Below are 22,848 nucleotides of genomic sequence, written 5' to 3'. Positions count from 1 at the left end.
ATTACAATACCGAGCAAGCCAAGCCATGCTCAAAAAATGACATCACGCATGTAGTGACCTCCGAACGGCTCAAAACTAGCCAAAAGCAACTCAAACACATAAAATAAAGCCCAAGGAAACAATTCCAAATGATAAAGATCGAATCTTAAATCAAATCCCAAATCCGGTAAAAAATCACAATGGGGCCCACGCCTCGAAACCCGACAAAACTTATAAAATCCGACAACCCATTCAATTACGAGTACATCCATACTATTTTCACTCAATTTCGACTCCAAATCGATGTTCAAAACTCAAAAATTCATATTATGAAACTTCATGTCAAAACCCCAATTTTCTCTTTAAAATTCATCAACCAAAAGCTAAAATTGAAGATAGATTCATAGAGTATAACTAAAACTGAGTAGATAATACTTACCTCATTTCATATGATGAAAATCGCCTAAAAAATTGCCCAATTCCGAGCTCCTCAACTCAAAATATGTCAAATGAACAAAACTCTCATTTTAACAATGTTCTGCCTCATTTCTTGTGTCAAATGACTTCAAAACTAGCTTTTGATACTTTCAATGGATTTTTTGTGAAATTCTAGTCAAGTTAGGTTCTTGAATCACTCCATTTGACCTTATATTGAAGGAGATATGTTGGTTTCAATATTTGAAAATAGAGCAGATTTTTGAAAACAAAGTCAGTGGCAATTTCGTAATTAATCTGAAAAATTTGGCAACCCAATTCTTAGTAAAATTACCATAAACTCCTCATACGAGATTTAAATTTGACGATTCTTTTTGCTATGACTCCGTAATTACGATATGGATCTAATGCTTCAATAAAAACAGAAATTGAAGTTCATTTGCTTAATGTAGTACCATTTTAGCTTGAAAAACAACATTGAAACATAAAAAAAACGAGCGCAACACAACCCAAACATATTCGAAACTCGCTCAAGCCCCTCGAGACCACGTCCAAACATATCAACAAGTCCCATAACATAACACGAACTTACTCGAGGCCTCAAAACACACATAACAACATTGAAACGACGAATCACACCTCAATCCAAAAATCAATGAACTTAAAACTTCAAACTTCCACAACCGATGCCGAAACCTATCAAATCACGTCCGATTGCCCTCAAATTTTGCACACAAGTCACATTTGACATTACGGGCCTGCTTCAACTTCCGAAACAGAAATCCGGCCCTGATATCAAAAATTCCAAACTCGGACAACTCTTTCAAATTTAAAGCTCCCTAGTTGAGAATCATTCTTCCAAGTGAGTCCCGAATAACCTGGAAACCAAAACCGATGATTCACATAAGTCCTAATACATCATACAGAGCTTTTTACGCCCGTAAAATACCTAGCAAAGTACAAATGCTCAAAATGACCAGTCGGGTCGTTACATTAAAAATTTTAAAATACTGAATAATCCCATTAACATCACACAACCCGGTGTCATAAGTGCATGAGCAATTTCTAGGAAACAATATAGTACAATAACACGTACATGTGCTTGTGCAACAAAAATGCACAGGAAGTGTAGCGTGAGTACGAATACAACGTGTACTTAGTAAGTATCCCGCCTAATCTCGAAGAAGTAGAGATGAGATGTCGACTTTGACACTTACTAGTGGTCCAATAATATAATAAATCAAAGATTTTTATAAACATGATTGTAACTCAATAGAATGAAGCAATTAAACAATTCTTTATTTTATAGAAAATTACCAAATTTCCTTTTTATTTTTTTTACGTTTATCTCGGGCCAGGGAGAACAAATATCAACATTTATAATTTCTAAGGCAAACATTACAAGCATGTGCAAATCATGTCGAGGACGTACGGCCCGATCCAACAATATTTAACTGTGCACTGCCAGAAGGTCGAATGGCGCGAACCATAGATGCATCTATTTAATCTACCGAGGCGTTCGGCCCGTCCCAAAATAAATAAACACATTCAAGCAGTCAATCAAGAATTTATCAGGGAGCAACTACTCAGGAAAAGGCAAGTTTCTCTTTTAAAAGTCAAGAAATAATGTCTAGCCTTTTAGAAATTTATTTATACATTTGATATGTGTTTAAGCATTCTTAAATTGACAACAAGGTAGCAAATATTACAAGTAAAGCATGCTTTTGTGCCCTAGACTACCCGGACTTAAGCATAATAGTAGTTACGCACAGACTCTCATTACCTCGTGCGTACGTAACCCTCACAAATAGGAGCAAATAACCAATTAACTCATATATGGGGACAATTCCCTCTTACAAGGTTAGAAAGGAGACTCACCTCGCCCCGAAGTTCCATAACCGGCATTCCACGCTCTTCCGAAGACTCAATTGATGCATAACGTCCCAAAACTAGCAAATGATTTTGTAAACCCATTAATACATGTTCGATTACTCATAATAATCCAATATATAACAATTTCTAACCCCGATCGAAAAGTTGACAAAAATGCTCTCGGGCCCACGTGCCCGGATTTCAAAAAAAATTGAAGATAAAGTTTGCCCATAACCTCACGAACTAAAATATATAATTTACTCTTCATTTCATGCCCAAAATCGTTGTCAAGATCCGAAAATCCCAATTTTCTAGGTTTTCCCTCAAACCCCAAGTTCTACCAATTTTAATGCTAAAATCTATACATAATCAATGTATTTAACTCAAAACTTGCATAAACCATTTACCTAAAGCTTGGTGATGAAAATGGCACTCCTAAGTTGCTCCAAATTGGCTCCCATGGAGGAAAAATGGTGAAAATAAGCCAAACCCTCGCTTTTAAAAGAACACACTGCCAGCCCGCTTCTCGCACCTGCGGTTCACCTGCCGCTTCTGCGGCTCCACACCTGCGGAAATTTCCATCGTATGAGCGGTCTCAGCTAACTCACCTGCGACCGTTTCTGCAGATCCAGGACCACTTCTGCGGTCTCGCTTCTGCGGAAGCTGCATCGCACCTGCGCCCCCAGCCAAGCCCAGCCATTTTCACTTCTGCCACACCAAGGTTGCGTCTGCGACTCCGCACCTGCGGCCAAAACCTCGCAGGTGCGGTTACATCAGATACCAGCTACTTCAATTCTTCTTCAAACTCCAAATTTGATCTGTTAACCATATGGAATCCACCCTAGGCCTCTGGGACCCCAACCAATTATACCAACCAGTCCCAAAACATAATGCGGACCTACTCGGGGCCTCAAATTATATCAAACAACATCGAAATCACGAATCGCACTCCAATTCAAGCTTAATGAAATTTAGAATTTCAAACTTCTACTTTCGATGTCTAAACCGATCAAATCACGTTCGATTGACTTTAAATTTTGCACACAAGTCATATTTGACATTACGGGCCTACTTCAACTTCTGGAATTGGAATCCGACCCCGATATCAAAAATTCCACTTCCGATCAAACGTCTCAAAACCTCCAAATTTCTATCTTCAGCCAAATGACTCCAAAATGACCTACAGACCTCCAAATTCACTTCTGATCGAGCTCCCAATACTAGAATCACCATACGGAGTTATTCCCGAACTCGGAATCCCAAACAGACATCGATAGCATTGAAATGCACTTCAACCCAAATTTATGGAATTCTTCCAAAAAGGCTAACTTCGATAATAGGTGCCAAAACGCTCCCGGGTCACCCCAAAACCCGATCCGGGTATACGCCCAAGTCTGAAATCATCATACGAACCTGCTGGAACCTTCAAATCCCGATTCCGAGGTCGTTTACTCAAAAATCCGATCTTAGCCAATTATTTCAACTTAAAGCTTCTGAAATAAGTATTTTCTTTCCAAATAAATTCCAAACTTCCCGAAATTAAATTCCGACCATGCATACCAGTCATAATACCTGAACTGAAGTTGCTCATAGCCTCAAACTGCCGAACGATGTGCTAGAGCTCAATACGACCAGTCAGGTCATTACAAGCTAAATCCTTAGCTAGGGTTGTGGCCCAACCCTAGTATGGGTACTTAATGGGTGATTGATTTAGGGCTTATTTATGATTGGGTATATGATATTTAGCCTAGTTCTTGCTTGAATTTGAAAATTAATGGTTGCAAACATTGATTAATGCCTAATAGACTTAGTCTCTACTTGAGAAAGAGACACTAAGTCTAGAAAAACTTGGCTAAAGTGAAACTGGTGTGAACTCAAGAAATTGATAATCCCAATTAAAGGGTTGAATCTAGAGATAGTAAGACCCGACTTGAGCATCTATACACTTGTTTCGTGAAATACCCATTTGGACTTGAGAAAGCGAAATTAGGTAAAATCACTCAAACTACCGAGAGGTATAGAGTGAGTAATCACGTGGGATAGCTATATTGTATCCTGATCAACCAAACATGCCCTAAAGCTCTCAATCCATTAGGTAACCATCTAGGCGGAAGTTACAACTATAGATCTTTTATAACCTGAAAAACAACAATACCAAAAATATTGTCTCTTAGCTTTTCAATTACAAGCATTAGCATACAAACTAGAAGTAGAAAAGAAACAACTGAATATGTGGAAGTGCAATCTTGGGCACGTCATACACTAGACTAGGTATATACCTAATCCCACATAAAGCTCTCTGTGGAATCGACTCCGACTCGCGTTGGGTATTTATAATTGCATCGACTGCCTCACAATCTCAATTAGTAGTGTGAGTTTGGGCGACATCATGCATGCCTTTACATCTCTATCCATCTTGCCTGCTTCTAAAAGTTGTGGGATATCTTTGTTATTTTCTCGTCCTTTTTTCTAGACCATTACTGTCTTGCAACTCCATAAAATCTATATAAATCCTTAGCACTCCACTTCCTACTCTTCCATTCCTTTACCTTCAAATCCCACCAACAACAATGAGTCATCATATAAAGCAATCCCATTACAGGCCCGTTAACATACATTCTGTAACGACCCGATCAGTCATTTTGAATATTTTCACTTTGTTCGGTAGTTTATGGGCATGAGTAGCTCCGTATGATGCGTGAATCATCGGTTTTGGTTTTTAGGTTATTCGAAATTGATTTGGAAGAATGATTCTCAACTAGGAAGCTTTAAATTGGAAGAGTTGACCAAGTTTAACTTTTTAGTATTTAACCTCGTATTGGAGTTTTGATGGTTTCTTTAGCACCATTGGGTGATTTTGGACTTAGAAGCGTGTTCAGATTTTGATTTGGAGGTTTGTAGTTGAATTTGGCTCGAAATGGCAAAAAGTTAAACTTTTAGAAAGCTTGACTGGGAGTGGACTTTTTGATATCAGATTCAGATTGTGGTTTCGAGAATTGGAATATTTTGTTATGTTAATCGGGACTTTCGAGCAAAATTTGGATTCATTCCGTGTTGATTTTCTATGTTTCTACACAAGTTATGGAAGTTGATAACTCAAGGTTCATTTAAGTTTGATTTGAGGTACGAATCGTCGTTTCGATATTGCTATGCATGATTTAAGGTCTCGAGTAGGTCTGTGTTATGTTATAGGACTTGTTGGTATATTTGGACAGGGTCCAAGTGGCTCGGGTGTGTTTCAGACGAGGTTCAGATCATTTTTCATTTCATGTTGAATTGCTGAGACTACTGGTTCTGGTGTGACCGCACCTGTGGAGTATTGGGTGCAGGTGTGGAGCCGCAAAAGCGACAGTGTCATTGCAAAAGCATGAAGGGGAGCTGGGTGTAAGGATCACAGTGTGGGTGCTTGGGCGCACCTACGCAACCGCAGATGTGGTTCAAGTGCACAGAAGCACGATCGGAGAAATGGGTTAAAGATTACAAAAGCGATGGTTGCTGGTCAGGGGCTCTTCGCAAAAGCGAAACATTTACCGTAGAAGCGGTGGTCGCAGTTGCAACGATTTGTTCGCAAATGTGAAAACTGCAGGGCAGAAGCTATAAAATTGAGGTTTTGGTTCTTTTATCATATTTTGAGATGTGGGACTCGGATTGAGGCAATCTTTGGAGAAATTTTCATCACAAAGATTAGGTTTTGAGTCGTTCGGAGGTCGGTACACACGGCATGGAAACTTTGGAGCATCGTTTGACCAGCTCGGTATTGGAATTGGCTTGTTCGAGTAAGTAATACTTCTAAACTTGGTGCTGAGGGTATGAAACCCTAAATTTACGTGTTATGTATTTGGTGTTGCGGTGACGCACATGCTAGGTGACGGGGGTGTGGGCGTGCACCATGTAAATTGTGACTCCATTATTTCTGTGGTACTGTGTAGTTACGTAATCATATATGTAACCATAAAATCTCTATGTACTAAAGTAATTAAGCTGCCAATCATGCTAGAGATTATGTTTAGGCTATATGTTGGTACTGTTAGAACCCATAGTGGTCATTTCTTACTGTTGACTTATTGATTTCATTGAAATTTTGTACTCAATCATATTCATTCATTATATATCATATCTTAGTCTCTGTTGTTATTTATTGATAAATCATATCATTATTTTTGGGCTAGTTTCATGACATTAAGAGCCCATGAGAGAGAGACTTGAGAGATTGATAACTGAGTGAGGCTAAGGGTCTGATTATGAGTGACATTTATAGGATTGGGGCTGCACACCGCAATGGGTTTTACTAATTTATGATAGCGCCTGGGATGAAGGAGCCCCTCCGAAGTCTGCACAGACCCCCTAGTGAGTGCAGTTGATTATATATATGTGGATCGGGTTGCACGCCGCAACGAGCCTTATGACTACATATATGTGGATTGGGTAGCTTGCCGCAACGAGCCTTATGGCTATATTTATGTGGATTGAGTTGCACGCGGTAATGAGCCTTATAACTTTATGTGGATCGGGTTGCATGCCGTAACGAGTATTGTATAGTGCTGAGTGATTGAATATGTTGAGTATTGAGCATGGTGAGAGAGAATGCGAGACAGTGAGATTAAGTACTCTGAGAGTGTGAGTACATGAGTTCATCACTGAGAGGCATTGCATTTGACATGCGTGCTTGAGATACATGCGTAGAGATGCATTTCCTTATGCTACCCGGCTTTGGTGACATTCATGATTTTACTTGTATCTTGACATGTAGGCATAGAGATGTACTCACGCTATCTGAAAAATGAAACATCTTAATTATTGTTGAAAGAATTTTTGGGGAAAACACAATTTTCAAGCTTACTCATATTTTAGCAAATTTTCGATAAAAGATTTGGGTTTCACTGAGATACTTGAAAATCATATCTATTTTCTGGAACTGTGAACGAGCTGGGCATTCTATTTCTGAGATACTTCTTTTATTACTTGCATAATGTTATTATGAAATGTTGTTGGCTATTGGTGTCGGACCCGACCTTTGTTCTAGCTCGTCAATACTTTCAGCCTAAGGTTAGGTTTGTTACTTATTAAGTACATTGTGTAGACATGTTATTTTTTACCTTCCCCAAGATTTTTCATAGTTTAGCACGTAAATATTTAATTTAGGCATAATATAGCTATTTCAACTCATTTTTACTTTTTTACTTTATTTTATTACACGAAAACAAAAATTACAAAAAATAGTTTCATTATTATTTTGTAGTCATTTTTAATCTTGAAAAATACCAAAAATAGTTTTGTTTAACGGACAGTCTTATTTTAATAGTTATTTTACTTAAGTATGATTAATTAATAAATGAGGTCGTATTTTAGCCACGTTCGCGGAAAAAAAATAAAACTTGAGCTCGAGCAACCCATTTTTTAAGCCTAATTTTGGACCTAGCCCATAATTTCCAAGCCCATAATTCCTAGGCCCAAACCCCTAACCTAATCCCTACCCCTATATAATAGTACCTAATCCCTAAATTGGGAGAGACCCTAGACACTGATCTGCCGCTTCTCTCTAAAAACATCAAAGAAAAAAAGCCAAAAAATTACAGAGACAAAAAGACTGACCTAGAGCTAACACTAAGAAAGAACGAACCAAAAAAAAAAAGCAAAAGAACATCATTCTCATTTAGAGACGTTATTGATTTGTAAAGAAACACATAAAAAGGAGCTGAAAAATGGAAATCGGAAATGAAACAGAGGCAAGAACAAGAGGACCTTCTTCACGTTTTTTCCTCTCAATTCCACCCTCATTTTCTTCAATACAAAATCACACAAACACCATAAAAAGCTTCTAGTCATTTTCTCACAGAGAACCTCCCAAAATATCATTTAGATCTATAACCAAAAATCACCCAAAAACTCATGAATTAAGTTTCATCCTTTAGCCGTGAAAACGTTCCTTAAATCCAGCCTTTAACATCTTTCTTCTTTCATGAAACTACCACTAAAATGCTGCCAGAACTATCACTAGAGTGAAGGGTGACGAAAAGCAATCGAGTTCCAGCGGGCGGGTTTCGAATTTTAGCGCGACGAGTGGGCTTCGCTGGAACTCTAGCTGATGGTTCGAGGTTTCCGCGATTCGAAGGCCCTGTTGAAAGTTGTCTGATCATTGTATTGCTGTAATTAAAAATTCACAATCATCTATACAAAGGTTCATTTTCTTTCGATTTTGTTTCCTCTTTAATAATTTGGGGTAATTCATTTTTCTTTAACTTCAAGTTTATACGAATGAGTGTTTGATTTTTTTTTTTCAATATTCTATGTTTGGTTTATTACGCTGCTCATGCCAGGTTCAATTTTTTTTGTCCTTCTTATTAGTATATCTTGTGGTTAATCTCTTTGATAGTTGTGTTTTCTTGTCTATTTGAATTATTTCTTTTAAGTAGCTAGCTTAGCTTGATAAGGTAAAATTAGAGTTACAAGAGACTTCTTCAATGAATTCCTTGGTTTCAATTTAGTCATCTATCTTAGTGGCTAATCTGTTATGTACGTACCTATTATATTCAGGCCATGAATTTTAATTTAGTTTTGAATATTGGCGGGTAGTAAAAGATATACGTAGGAGATTATGTTGGGCTCGGTCCAAATACATGAAACGAGAAATTAAAAGAAATGAAGCATGAAATGAGTTTTTATTTATTTATTTATTTATTTTTATTTTGCTTTTCTTACTTGCTCTCTAGTATGCTTTAGGCTCGAATTGTCCGCTCGAGTACACAAGTCTAGAATAATATACCTAGGTTTTTAGCTTAGAATAACTCAGTCTCATACCGGATCTCTAGTAGGAACGCTTGTTTCCATCACGTGCATTTGACTTTGGGGACTCAACACAGGGGTTGGGTCCATCTAGGATAGGTGTACCCAAATTAAAAGACCATCCTGATGCATCTTACGTGCTACTTGCGTATCTATCTGTTTCGGCTTGTATGTTGACTGGCTTCTAGAATAGGGAAAGAAAAAAGAAAATCAAAAAAAAAAAAGAGAAAGAAGAAAAAAGAAAAGAAAGTGAGAGGTAGATATTTGAAATATCCTGAAACTATGCCGAAATTTTGAAGAAAAAAAAGTCATTTCAAAATAAGTCAATTTTTGTTCCGTCAAAACTGACGAACTACGCGGGTCTGATTCTCACCGGATATGAGATACGTAGGCAAACCTCATCGGTTCGGCCCACAAACTTTTTTTTAAAAAAAATCCAAAAATATTTTTCATTACTTTCTTCTTTAGAAAGTCTTTCTTTAGACCCCAATTTTTTAAAAAAAATATATAAAAATATTTTCTTTTAATTTCTTCTCAAAATCAAAAAATATTTTTCATTCTTCTTTCAAAAAATTGAAAAGAAAATTCAAGGTTCAAAAATATTTTCTTTTTCTTTAGAAGCATTTCTATTATAAATTCAAAATAAAATTTCAAAAATCCAAAAATATTTTCTTTCTTCTTTAGAAGTTTTTTCTTCGAAATTCCAAAAAAAAACAAAAAGGTCGATATTCAAAAAAAAAATATCTTTTTTCTTTAGGAGTCTTTCTTTGCAAAAATTTTGAAGAAAAATCAAAATCCAAAAATATTCTCTTTCTTCTTTATAAGTCTTTCTTTCGAAAAAATAAAATGAAAAATTTAAAATCCAAAAAAAGCTTAGTTTATTTACTTTATTCCTGATCTTCCGAACTACGCAAGATCTGATTCATGTTCCCACATGATACGTAGGCAACACACGTCAGGTTCGATCGAATGGGTAAAAAAACAGAGAAAAGAAGGAAAAAGAAAGAAAGAGGGTATTTATTCTAACATGCTTGTTGTTTTGGAATAAAAGGTAGTCAGGGGTGGGCGGTTTGTTGGTTTGCAATGGCATGTAACAAAAACAATCCAAGATCTCTCGAAAATAAATGCATCTTCTCAACCAATGGAACAAGCACCATTCTTGTTGATCCAAGGTCACAAAAAGGCAAGCAGGCAAGTTGGCGGTGAAAAATAAAAAATGGAGGCAAATGTGGGATTGAATTTACCAAATTTGAGCAATAAGACATGGACTGCTCGGGATGACTATCAAAATTTGAGTGTTGAATCCAAAGCAATCAAAATGGTTAAATGTCATAGTAATGCTGATGTGCGAATGTGTGGCTAAGATGTCGCTTAGTAACTGGAAAATCACTCCTCCTTCAGCCATGATAGTTTATTTTTGTTGTCTTTTCTTCCTCTTTTGTGTTATCGGACTTTGTTATCCTTTATTAAATAAAAATCAGTCAGTCATTTTGTGTCCATTTTGTGCATAGTTCTTTTCACGCTAGTTTTAGTGACATGACATGCATGCGGTATTTTTGGCCAGATCTTAGAAAACTGACTTAGTCTTGAATTGAATAAGTGATAAAGAGACACTTTTGGATAAGAATAGACACGTGAAACATTTGAAAATAAGCATGAGCTAAGTTTATAAGGAACCAAAGCAGTCATGCTCATTGAAGTTAAGGATCTCTACCTTTTGAATCATTTGAGAAGATCGGGCTTAAGGATAATCGGATGGTTTGAAGTCTGTTTAGCACTAAGAGATAGAAAGTGTTTTCAATATAAGGTGTATTCCAGACAACTTGAAATGGATCAGTTAGTGACAAATGCATCTTCTAAATCAAGACAAAATCCAATAAAAGTCACCCAAATTGATAAGGGTCATTCACAGCGAGGAAAGTATTGCTCATACACTTTACACTGAAAAAGACCCAAGAAGACAGGCATGCCCATCAATGTTGTGATCGCGAAAGGATACTATAATTAGCATTCTCGATGCCGAGAGTCCCTCTTTCTGCTATCCAAACACTTTATATCCTTCACTACCCCTTTTGAGCATGTGTTAGTTTCTTTGACTACCCTCTTTTGGAATCAAGTTTAGAGTCAAGAGTCAAAAAATGATAAAAAAAATAAAAAAAAATAAAAATAAAAAGTTCATGTCCCAAGAGTACAAACTGGGGCAATTCTTAGAAAGTTCAAGTGAAAAAAAAATAAAGAAGAAAAGAATTGTCAAAGGTACATGCCCTCAAAAAAATAGAAGTCGGGGCAACTTGTTTTGGAAAACAAAAAGAAAAAAAAGATAGAAAAAAAGAAGGAAAAAAGACAGAGGAAAGAAAGTTGAAAGAAAGATAGTTAGGTCAAATGTTTGAACTACGTTAGATCTGATTCCTTAAAAAAGGATACGTAGGCAGCCTCACGGTTCGGTCCAACCAAATAAGAATTCAAAAAAAATCCCCAATAGCTGAAACTGGGTCAAAGATTTTATTTCACTTTTGAAAGAGTCGATTCCAAGAGTTGTAAGTCTACAACCCGCTTTATTTTGAGTCTATTTTGAGATTTCTTTCTTTCTTTCCAACCCTATCCAAAATCCTTCCAAATAAAGACGTCCCGATAGACCTTCAGGAAATGCCAAGAAAAGCATGCAATGAGCAACGGTTGTCATGCGACATAGAACACTGTCAGGATGCTCGCGCAAGAAAGCAAAAGAAAAAGAAAAATAGAGAAGAAAAATGAGAGAGTCTTACTAGTGAAAACCCTCACGGGCACTGTAAGTCGACGGTAAGTAGAGAAAATAAATGAGAGAGACTTGTAGGTAAAAATCTCTCGGGGCACCACTAGTCGAAAGTGAGTCATGAAGTTGATGCAAAGAATTGGCACAAACAAGCCTGACTTCAAAGGTCATAAGAATGGTAAAAGGTAAGATTAGATCAATTTGATAGATCATGTTGTTAAGTCCAAAATGCATGTCATGATCATTAAGACTAGTTATTGAAAAAAAACCTTCCTTCTATCCTTCCCGACAGGGGCATTTCTTGTTAATACTGTTTCTTTGCATCATTGTGGCCTTCACTCTGAGTCAGTCCTTGTCAAAACAAGCAAGAAAAGATTTCAAAATTTGTTACCAGCTTTTCAGTTGCACAAAGTAAATTTGGCCAGCACACTCGGTTGTTACTGTCAACGTGCCTTTAGGATTCATGCAAAGGCTCCCCCAAAAGACTCTTGTCAGTCTACTTGGCGCAAGCAAAGATAACTGTTGATTCTCTCTCACAGACAAATTGCTCAAAAGCAGGAAGTCATTCAAGATATCAGAAAAGGTCACCTAAGCAAAAATCTCCAGTTGGGATAGGTTGATTGAGCCACAAATACAAATGGTACTGGGTGTGAAACAATTAGGGTTGATGCAGAGCAAAAGTCTCTTGGAGCCGACTCAAGCTGATTGAGCAGAAACCAAGCTACCCAAGACCACAAACCGACCACCATTTTCAAAACTGACAAATTTTTCTTTGTATGAAATAGGAACAAAGCAGTGCAAGGAAAGTGGTTCAAAAAAAGAGAAAAAAAAACAAAAAGAAAAGAAGAGCAGAGCCGACAAAGGGAAGTTTCTCAAATCTTTCCCTTTATTTGCCTTGTTATTGTGCATAAAATCTTGTCGTTGATCTTCACATTTTTCCTCATAGGATAAAAAAGTCCTAGTCTGATGGATTTTCTTCCCAATAGAAATATTAGTCTGATGAATCTTTCTCCTAAGATAACAAATCTGATGAACCTTCTCCTAGGATCAAAATCTTAGTCTGATGAATCTTTCTCCTATGATAAAGAGACCTAGTCTGATGCTTCTCCTAGGATCGAAATCTTAGTCTGATAAATTTTTCTCCTAAGATAGAAGACCTAGTCTAATGAACTTTCTCCTAGGATAGAAATCTTAGTCTGATGAATTTTTCTTTTAAGATAACAAAAAAGGGATTAAAAAAAGGACCTAGTCTGATGAACTTTCTCCTAGGATCAAAATCTTAGTCTGATGAATCTTTCTCCTAAGATAGAAAACCTAGTCTGATGAATGTTCTCCTAGGATAATTTGAAAAAAAAAAAGGGAAGAATGGATTTGAAAAAAAAAAGAAGGGGTCAATTTTAGTTTTCTTAAGTTATCAATCTTTAGTTGTCTTGAAATTAAAACCCTCCTGGATAATGAGATTTAATTTTAAAAGTTTTTCAGGACCCTCTTAGATAATGGGATTTTGTGTAAGTTTTACTTGAGGAAATATAATTTAGCTTTAAAATTTTGACTCTTAAGATGAGATTTAATTTTAAAGTTTTTCAGAACCCTCCTAGATAATGGGATTCAACTTTTAAACTCATAGAACTCTTTTGAATAACAGGATTCGATTAACACTCACAGATGTTCCCGGTACCAAACTGGGGTAGAAAAGTTTCTTTTGTTTTGTCTGTTTTGTTGTAGTAGCAGGCGCCCACATGGAAAATAAAGGAAGACAGTTCAAGTTTCAAGGAAAAGCAGTTTCAAAGGAAAGCATTTCAAGTTTCAGCAATCAGGCGCCCACCTGGAGAACAAAGGAAAGCAGTTCAAGTTTCAAGGAAAAGCAGTCTCAAAGGAAAGCAGTTCAAGTATAGCAATCAGGCGCCCACTTGGAGAACAAGGGAAAACGGTTCAAGCTTCGAAGGACGACAGGTCAAGTTTAGCAATCAGGCCCCCACCTGGAGAACAAGGAAAAACATTTCAGAATCCGATTCATGTTAGAAGTAGCAGAAGCTCGCCTTAAGAATGCGGGTCGACAAGGGTCCGAGATAACAAAAAAGAAGTCTCAATCAAGAATAAAAGAAAAAAAAAGTAAATCCAAAGTGCAGAAGTAGAGAAAAGATGTGGACTACTCAAGACATAATTGAAGTCACAGGCTCTGCATGTCCCTTCTTGATCTGAAAAAGCTGAAGAAGATTGAACCAACACCTGCAGCTAACAAGCATCAAGATTCAGATTAGAGTCCGTATGAAGAACCAACCAAGACTCAAGATCAAGCTTCAGAAGACTGATAGATAGGAATCTTGTAACTCGTAGTTGATAGGCTTAGTTAGTCTTGTTCATTTTTTATTTTTGATGTAACAACGAGATCGCGGACCGGAACCTCGATGGCACCTCGACCGGCTCTCCACCTCGGTATATTCCATCATCTCACTCGCCTCTGAACTACACGTGGTCTGATTCCTTTATAGCCAAGGATATGTAGGTAGCCCAGATACCAGGACTCGGTCACATTCCCCTTTTCCCTTAGTTTTGGTCTCCTTAAATAAGGGTCGGTCATAAAACCTGTCTAGTCGTTCTTTGTCCGAAAACTCTTCGCGTTTCCAGTCAAAAAGGAGCAGCTGTAGACATGTGATTTTTGACCCTCCCCAAGATTTTTCATATTTTAGCATGTAAATATTTAATTTAGGCATAATATAGCTATTTCAACTCATTTTTACTTTTTTACTTTATTTTATTACACGAAAACAAAAATTACAAAAAATAGTTTCATTAATATTTTGTAGTCATTTTTAATCTTGAAAAATACCAAAAATAGTTTTGTTTAACGGTCAGTCTTATTTTAATAGTTATTTTACTTAAGTAGGATTAATTAATAAATGAGGTCGTATTTTAGCCACGTTCGCGGAAAAAGAATAAAACTTGAGCTCGAGCAACCCATTTTTTAAGCCTAATTTTGGACCTAGCCCATAATTTCCAAGCTCATAATTACTATGACCAAACCCCTAACCTAATCTCTACCCCTATATAATAGTACCTAATCCCTAAATTGGGAGAGACCCTAGACACTGATCCGCCGCTTCTCTCTAAAAACATCAAAGAAAAAAAGCCAAAAAATTACAGTTGACTGCACGGTTATGTGCTATGTTGGTACCAGTTGAGGCGTACGGAAGAATCAGTTATATCCTACATAGTTTGAGACCGAAGATGGCTCGAGTAAAGGAAAATTCTTGACAAAGGTTATAATATGCTTCATAGGTGTGTGAGAATCACGAAATGTCTTGAGTTGTTGTCGGTAAAGGATGCTTGGTACATAGAGCAGGAAGCTGCTTGGTTGTTTTAGGATGAGGTTACACTCTGCGGTGTCGGAGTGCTATTGAGGCACGAGTTGTTCGGTTCGTTTGATCAGGCTAATTGCAGTTTGAGTAGAGTGAATGACTCTCGAGAATGGTTCTGATGTGTCCAAGATTTTACATGTGATAATTGGATATTTTCAAGTTGTATATGTGGCTAGAAATCGAGTTTTCATTGGAGGATGTCAAGACTTATGGCATTTATATATCAATTATGGGAGATCTATATATCAGTATCAGGAAGGTGAAGGTAATGGCTTGGGATTTGCAGAAAGACTCTTCAGGGGAGGTATTTTGAACGTGGTGCTTTTGGGAATATTTAAGAGAGTATTCAGAGGCTTATGAGCCTTAGACGGTGTGGTGTTATGCTCGAGTCTCGTGTGACGATTTTGGGTCGAGGATTGTGATGTGATAGCATGAATAAGTATCAAGACAAAGGTAAATTCAGAGGACTTGTATAGATGGGATAGCTTGGTAGTAGGTCGGCTCGGCAGGGGAAAGGATATGATGAGTTCTCTAGGTACTTATGAGGTAATGGGTTTCTACATGTGTTTCGCGACAATTCTTTTGGGTTTAGCGACCTGCATAGCTCGGTTGAGTTAGAAGGATTCAGTCCTGATGATTTAGTGTTGCGCAAATGGAATTCGGAGTGCTCTAGATGGTTTCCACTATAGTTAGAGAGGTATATTTTTCCTATTGACATGAGGAGCATGGGATGTATAGTGATTTTCTTCTAGATGGGATCAATGGGAAGTCATTGGCTGGTTGAGTAAGTAGCTGCTTGTAGCTCAGAGTGGTTTGCGAAGTTCTCGTAACTATCATTTGGGTGGTATAGTATATGCAGTATGTTGTATGGGGTTAAGGTTTGCATGTGTAAGGTCACAGTTCAGTTTTGAAAGAAAGGTCATAAATTCTTAGATAGCATAGGCAGCTTCAGGTGACTAGATAAATGATATCACTGGTTGGTGTAGCTTGATGAGGGTATACATTTTAGAAGGGGCGATGTGTCTGAGTTATGGATGGTTTATGGGTATTGCGGCACTATCTCACCTAATCGAATGATGATATTCGAGTTTGTTTGGTGGCACAGAAAAATTATTGGTGTACACCTCATGGGATGATTGAGTATTAGAGGTTTGTTGTATATTCGAGCGGCGAAATTAGGATCAGATATGGTAATTCGTGTGCCTTATGGACTTGGAGACTGAAAGTTCTAATAAACAGGTTAACTCGTGGTTGTGGACGATAAATATGTGGGCAAGTTAGTCAGATGACAGTATGTGCTATGATTCAATCATTGTGAACTTTCGGAGGGCTATTTATCTGTTGTGGGTGACTAGAGTTGATGTGTGGTTTATTGGTAAACCTATATGGATGTGTGTTCTGCATCGAGACAGTTTTGTTAACTTCGAGTTGCTATTGGTGAGGGATGTGTTGATTTGGTTGTTATGGAGCTTTTAGTAATCAGGGGGATCTATGAGTTATCTTCCGTGTTGCGAGACGTCAGGATTTATTGGTTATAGGCACATGTGGTGCGGTGTTATTGGGGCCTCTTAGTGGAATTAGAGCGGGAAAAGCACTGGGTATTGCTCGGTGGATGGCGTATCGGTTATGTCCTTTCCAGTTGTGTGGTGTTATGTAATTGCCTCGCAGTGGTTATGATGATTGCTTTGGTTTTAGACATCATATTGCGCACGATTGTCGATTTTAAGCATAGTAACTTAAGGTGTCTCATATGGACCAGTGTTTGGATGAGGTTGCGCGTTGGGGCAAAGCTATGTGGAAGTATGATCCTACGGGTTAGATTCGTGTGTTCTGTTTCTACAATGTGTGGCGGGTTCTCAGCCTTGTGTTGTGGTGGTACTAGTGAGCTTGCGGTACAATTCTTTTATTTGAGTCATTTTCATGATTTGAGTAAGTTTGGATTGTGGCTTATTGGTGCACGGATTGCACAAGTCGTGGCGTTAGTCTGTATTGATGTGTCAATGTCACCAGAGTAGTGGTGTTGGATTAGATGAGATCGTCGGGATCTTTAATGATTGCAAACGGATTTGATTTCAGTATGTTGAAAGGATAACATCGAGGTTCGGCACAGAAATTTGCTATGGTCTTTGCCAAAGTAGAAGTGGCTTCATGAATGGTTGATCTAAGAAAACGGTTATGGCTTACTGCGTGTTTCATTTATCATTGGCAGTATATGAAAGTGTTGGAATGAGACTTTAGTTGATAAGAGGTTTCCTATCGATATTCGGTTGTTGTGTGTAGCTGCTGTGATTAGAAGTTATCGCTGCAAGCATTTGAGTTATGTGGTATATCATGTAATTGTACTGAGGTTGTGGGTATGGGTTATTACAGCTTGTTCGGTCTTAGTCAGAGTATAGATGTGAGATATTGATCTTGTGGATGATTTCAGAAGTGGAAATGTGGTTCTAAGGTTCATGGGCTAGGTTGGACTGTGAAATTTCAGTTACATTGTGTTATCGGACCTATACGAGATAGGGTGACGTGGGATCACTCCCGGGTATGTGCATGGTAAGGTTATTCAGCGATTGGTCGGCTTTTGGAACAACTCTGGGCACGTTCGAGGACGAACGTATGTTTAAGTAGGGGAGGATGTAACGACCAGACCGATCGTTTTGAGCTTTTGCACTTTACTCGCCAGTTCTCGGGCATGACTTGCTCTGTGTGATATATTATGACTTATGTAAATCGTTGGTTTTGGTTTTCAGGGTAATTGGAATGAATTTGGAAGAACAGTTCTCAGTTTGAAGCTTGAAATTTGAAATGTTTGACCAAGATTTGACTGGTTTGTATATGATCTCGGATCAGAATTTTTAAGACTTGGTTAGCTCCGTTAGGTGATTTGAGACTTAGAAGCGTGATCGGAATGCATTTTCAAAGTCCGTGAAAGGTTTAGGCTTGAATTGGCGAAATTGAGATTTTGGCAATTTTCCGATTGATAGGTGAGATTTTTATATAGGAGGCGGAATGGAATTCCGGAAGTTTCAGTAGCTTCGTTGTGTCATTTGTGACGTGTGTGCAAAATTTCAGGTCATTCGGACGTGTTTTGGTTGAGTTTTGATCAAAAGCGTAATTTGGAAGTTCTTGAAATTCTTAGGCTTGAATCCGATGCGATTTTGGTGTTTTGAAGTTGCTTTGAGCGTTTCGAAGGTTGGAACAAGTTTGAATGAGGTTATGGGATATCTTGGCATGTTTGGTTGAGGTCCCGAGGGCCTCCGGTGAGTTTCGGATGGCCAATCGGACCATTGTGTGTTGTTTGGAATTGCAGAAAATTGCTGACCAGTGTTGCAGAGAAATGGCCTTCGCGTTCGCGAGCAAGCCCTTACGTTCACGAAGGGTTAGCTAGTGAAGGATGGAATTTTAGCCTTCGCGTTCACGAGGAAGGTTCCGCGTTCACGAAGGGCTGATTGTTTGGGCATCGCGTTCGCGTAGAGGAAATTGGCCAGGTGGGCTTTAGGTGTTTTAATCATCGTGTTCGCAAGAGAGGTAATGTGATCGCGAAGGGTCAAACTGAGGAGCCATCGCATTCGCGAGGGGTGGTCGTGATCGTGAAGAGTAATTTTGGGTCAAAGTTATTTGGTACTTCGTGAACGTGAGGTGTTGACCGCGTTCGCGAAGAAGGTTTTTGATGCCTGGGCAGAATGTTTAAATAGTCATTGTCCGCGATTTTGGGGCTAATTTTCACCATTTTTTGGCGATTTTGGAGCTTTTTGAGAGGATTTGAAGAGGGATTCAAGAGATAACACCTGGAGATAAGATTTTTGAACTCAATACTCGATCCTATGTTGATTCTTACTTGTTTAATCATAAAAAATGTGGAAATTAAAGCCTAAAAATTAGAGAATTAGGGCTTGAATTTGGAGAGTGTAAATTGGGAATTTGAAGGGGCAATTGAGGTCCGATTTTGATGTTCTTGGTATGTATATACTCGTGAGAGGATGAGGCTATTGATATGACTTTTATCGGATTTCAAGACGTGAGCCCGGGGGCCGGGTTTGAGCAACTTCGGGATTTTTTATGTAAATTGGATATTTTCGAGTGAGCTTTGTTCCCTTAGCATATTTTAATAGTTATGTACTGATTGTGGCTAGATTTGGAGCATCCGGAGGCCGATTCGTGAGGGAAAAGGTATTGCGGGCTAGAGCTTGGACCGGATCGTGGTAAGCAACGATTGTAATGTCTTGAGGGTTTGAAACCCCGGATTTCACATCGTTGTGCTACTTTGAGGTGACACACATGCTAGATGACGAGCGTGGAGTCGTGCACCGTTGGGGATTGTGACTTGGTTCGTCCCGTACGACTGTTAAGTTGCGTATTTGATTTGAAATCTTATGATATTCCATATTTTAGAGATTGATATTATATTTGGGTTGTATGCCATGTTTGGGGCTTTGTGCCGACCTATTGAGACCTTTAGGGGCACTTTCACTATTTTTCCTCACTCTATTTGTTTGAAAAAATATCCTAAGTCATGTTTTACCTGTTTATTGTTTAAATCTGGTTTTATCACTTTAATTCTTAAAATGTGAAAACTGTTTAGGCTGAGTTCCTTGTTTTACTGATGGTCCGAGTGATCGTGAGGTTGATGACTAAGATGGACCGAGGGTCTGATTGTGAGGTTAATGACTGAGATAGATCGAGGGTCTGATTGTGAGGTTAATGACTGAGGGAGGCCGAGGGCCTGGTTGTGAGGATTATACATTTATGGATCGAGCTGCACGCCACAGAAATATATATATATATATATATATATGGATCGGGCTGCACGCCGCAACGATATAGCGCTTGGGCTGTAAGAGCCCCTCTGGAGTCTGCACACCCCCAATGAGCGCAGTCGACTATATATATGGATCGGGCTGCACCCGCAGCAATATATGGATCGGGCTGGTGTTAAGGTGTCACACATGCCAAGTGATGGATGTGTGGGCGTGCACTGTAAGAACTGTACTTGGTCGATTCTATGGAACTGTATAGTGGATTTATCTTGTTGATATCCATGTTTTCATCATGTGATAAAGTAATTGAGCTGACAATCATACTAAAAATCATGTTTAGGCTATATGCTGGTACTGTTGGGACCCATAGTGGTCGTTTCTTGCTGTTGACTTATTGATTTCATTGAAATTTCATACTCAGTCATATTTATTCATTGCATATCATATCTCAGTCTCCATTGTTATTTATTGATACATCATATCATTATTTTCGGGCTAGTTTCATGACATTGTGAGCCTATAAGAGAGAGATTAGAGAGATTGATGATTGAGTAAGGCCGATGGCCTAATTATGAGTGACATTTATGGGATTGGGCTGCATGCCGCAGCGGGTTTTACTGATTTATGATAGCGCTTGGGCTGAAGGAGCCCCTCCGAAGTCTGCACACACACTAGTGAGTGCAGTTGATTCTATATATGTGAGGATCGGGTTGTACGTCGCAACGAGCCTTATTGCTATATATATGTGGATCGGGTTGCATGTCGCAATGAGTCTTATGGCTATATATATGTGGATCGAGTTGCAAGCTGCAGCGGGCCTTATGGCTATATGTGGATCGGACTGCACGTCGCAGCGGATATTGTACAGTGCTGAGTGACTGAGTGTGCTGAGTATTAAGCAAGGTGAGAGAGAATGCGAGACAGTGAAATGGAGTACTCTGAGAGGGTGAGTACATGATTTCATCATTGCGATGCATTGTATTTGACATGCATACTTGAGATACATGCATAGAGATGCATTTCCTTCTGCTACCCGGCTTTGGTGACATTCATGATTTTACCTGTATATTGACATGTAGGCATAAAGATGTCTTTTCCTCATGCTATTTGAAAATGAAACATCTTATTTATTGTTGAAAGGTTTTTGGGAAAAACACAGTTTTCAAGCTTACTCATATTTTAGCAAATTTTCGGTAAAAGATTTGGATTTTCACTGAGATACTTGAAAAGCATGTCTATTTTCTGGAACTTTGAACGAGCTGAGCATTCTATTTCTGAGATACTTCTTTTATTACTTGCATTATATTATTATAAACTGTTGTTGGCTGTTGGTGTCGGACCCGACCTTGTTCAAGCTCGTCACTACTTTCAACCTAAGGTTAGGTTTGTTATTTATTGAGTACATGGGGTCAGTTGTACTCGTACTACACTTCTGCACCTTGCGTGCAAATGGTGGATGTTGATGCTGCTGTGTTCGACGGGAGCTGGATTTGAAGATGTACTTGCGTTCCGGTTATCGCTGCTTCTTGTTCATGGTAGCTCTAGACTTATGAAAGATCTATTCATGTATATTTCAAACAGATGGCGTGCTTTATTTCATTTCAGCTTTTGTAAATTCTAAATCTTAGACGCTCATGATTTGTACTAACAGTCCTTGGGGTATGTATAAGATTAAGATATTTCTTTACTTAATAGTGTTATTAAATTTTATTGAAATTGATTAGTTGTTAAATTGGCTTATCTAATGAGTTGGGTTAGGTGTCATCACGACTAGTTGGATTTTGGGTCGTGACACCTTCCCTATTTTATAAAGTTTTAGCCAGTTAAACGAATATAAATTCAAACAAACAGATATTTCTCGAACACAACTTTTAAGAAGAGTTTCCAAATCATCTTAAGCCTTCCTAACACATGATATCATGAATAAAATCTATCAATAAAAAATCACAAAAAAAATTTCAATAGCTATTCAGACTTAATTCATCCCATTTTTGTCAATCTCAACCCATACACCAATTTTAGTGCTTTATCAAAATTGGGTTATTATGAGTTCTTACTTTTTTCCTCAATTATAAAGAGTGACGTGTGTGAAGAGGCAGTTATGAAGAACCTGAAAATATACTCGCGATTCACAATTCATGGAAATATAACATATACAAAACAAAGTAAAGAAAAGGAAGAACAACATTCATTAGGAGTAAATTTAAATATCCTTTTTATTTTTAAGTTAGAAGAATAATAAATATCAATACCTTAAGAAGGCAAATCAGCGAGAAGAAGGCAACATCAATGAATTGGACAAAGAATAACCCTTAAAATGGTGATTCTGCATCGTCTGGTTGGAAAACACAAAATCTAAGGAAATTTATCCATGAAATTGGAAACAGTTACATAGATCTAAACGAAGCAAAGAAAGAAAGAAGACAAAGTAAAAACAAAGAAGATGTGAACAAATATTAAGAGAATGATACCTGAAATCTAACAAATAGATAAGAAGATGAAAAGAGCTACAAGTATTGTTGAACTCTTGAAGGAGAATTGAATTACTCCTCCGATCGATTGGAATAGAAGAGAAGGAAGTCGGAAGAGCAAATGTTTTGGACCCATATTGTAAAATGAATAGATGGAAGGTACTTTATCCTTTGAGCAATATATCGACCATCTTTCTTTTTCTATATAATAGAATATATAGATTCACTTATTAAAACTTTATCTATAACTTTAATAAAGTAAGATTAAAATAATATTCATATAGTCAAAAAATCCGACAAAACTAAATCAATCCAAACTGATATAGTTGGTTTGATTTGGATTGGTTTTAATAAAATCCGAACCAATCCGGTTCATGTACACCCCTATATCATGTGAAAGGCCTTGACAGTTTTCATTAGAAGCATTGGCCGTAAGAGAAGGATAT

At 37.9% G+C, this 22,848-nt stretch overlaps 1 long non-coding RNA gene across 3 annotated transcripts; it reads right to left on the bottom strand.

Annotated features, from left to right (window-relative positions):
• Positions 1–809: 809 nt before the first annotated feature.
• LOC107807434 (uncharacterized) lies at positions 810–22,579 on the bottom strand. 3 transcript variants are annotated; one of them, XR_012710675.1, is made up of 5 exons: positions 22,403–22,579; positions 22,184–22,266; positions 13,975–14,056; positions 13,647–13,800; positions 810–1,292 (listed from the first exon to the last, which is right to left on the bottom strand). It is a non-coding gene; the product is annotated as an uncharacterized LOC107807434 (long non-coding RNA). The 3 variants fall into 3 exon arrangements; XR_001652909.2 differs by lacking the exon at positions 810–1,292 and having other exon boundaries at positions 10,863–13,800; XR_001652900.2 differs by lacking the exon at positions 810–1,292 and having other exon boundaries at positions 10,863–14,056.
• Positions 22,580–22,848: the final 269 nt, after the last annotated feature.

This window comes from Nicotiana tabacum, chromosome 6 (assembly GCF_000715075.1).
Source record: "Nicotiana tabacum cultivar K326 chromosome 6, ASM71507v2, whole genome shotgun sequence".
Lineage (NCBI taxonomy): Eukaryota > Viridiplantae > Streptophyta > Magnoliopsida > Solanales > Solanaceae > Nicotiana > Nicotiana tabacum.
Note: the sequence above shows the minus strand (reverse complement) of the source record. Positions and strands in the feature narration are given on the sequence as shown.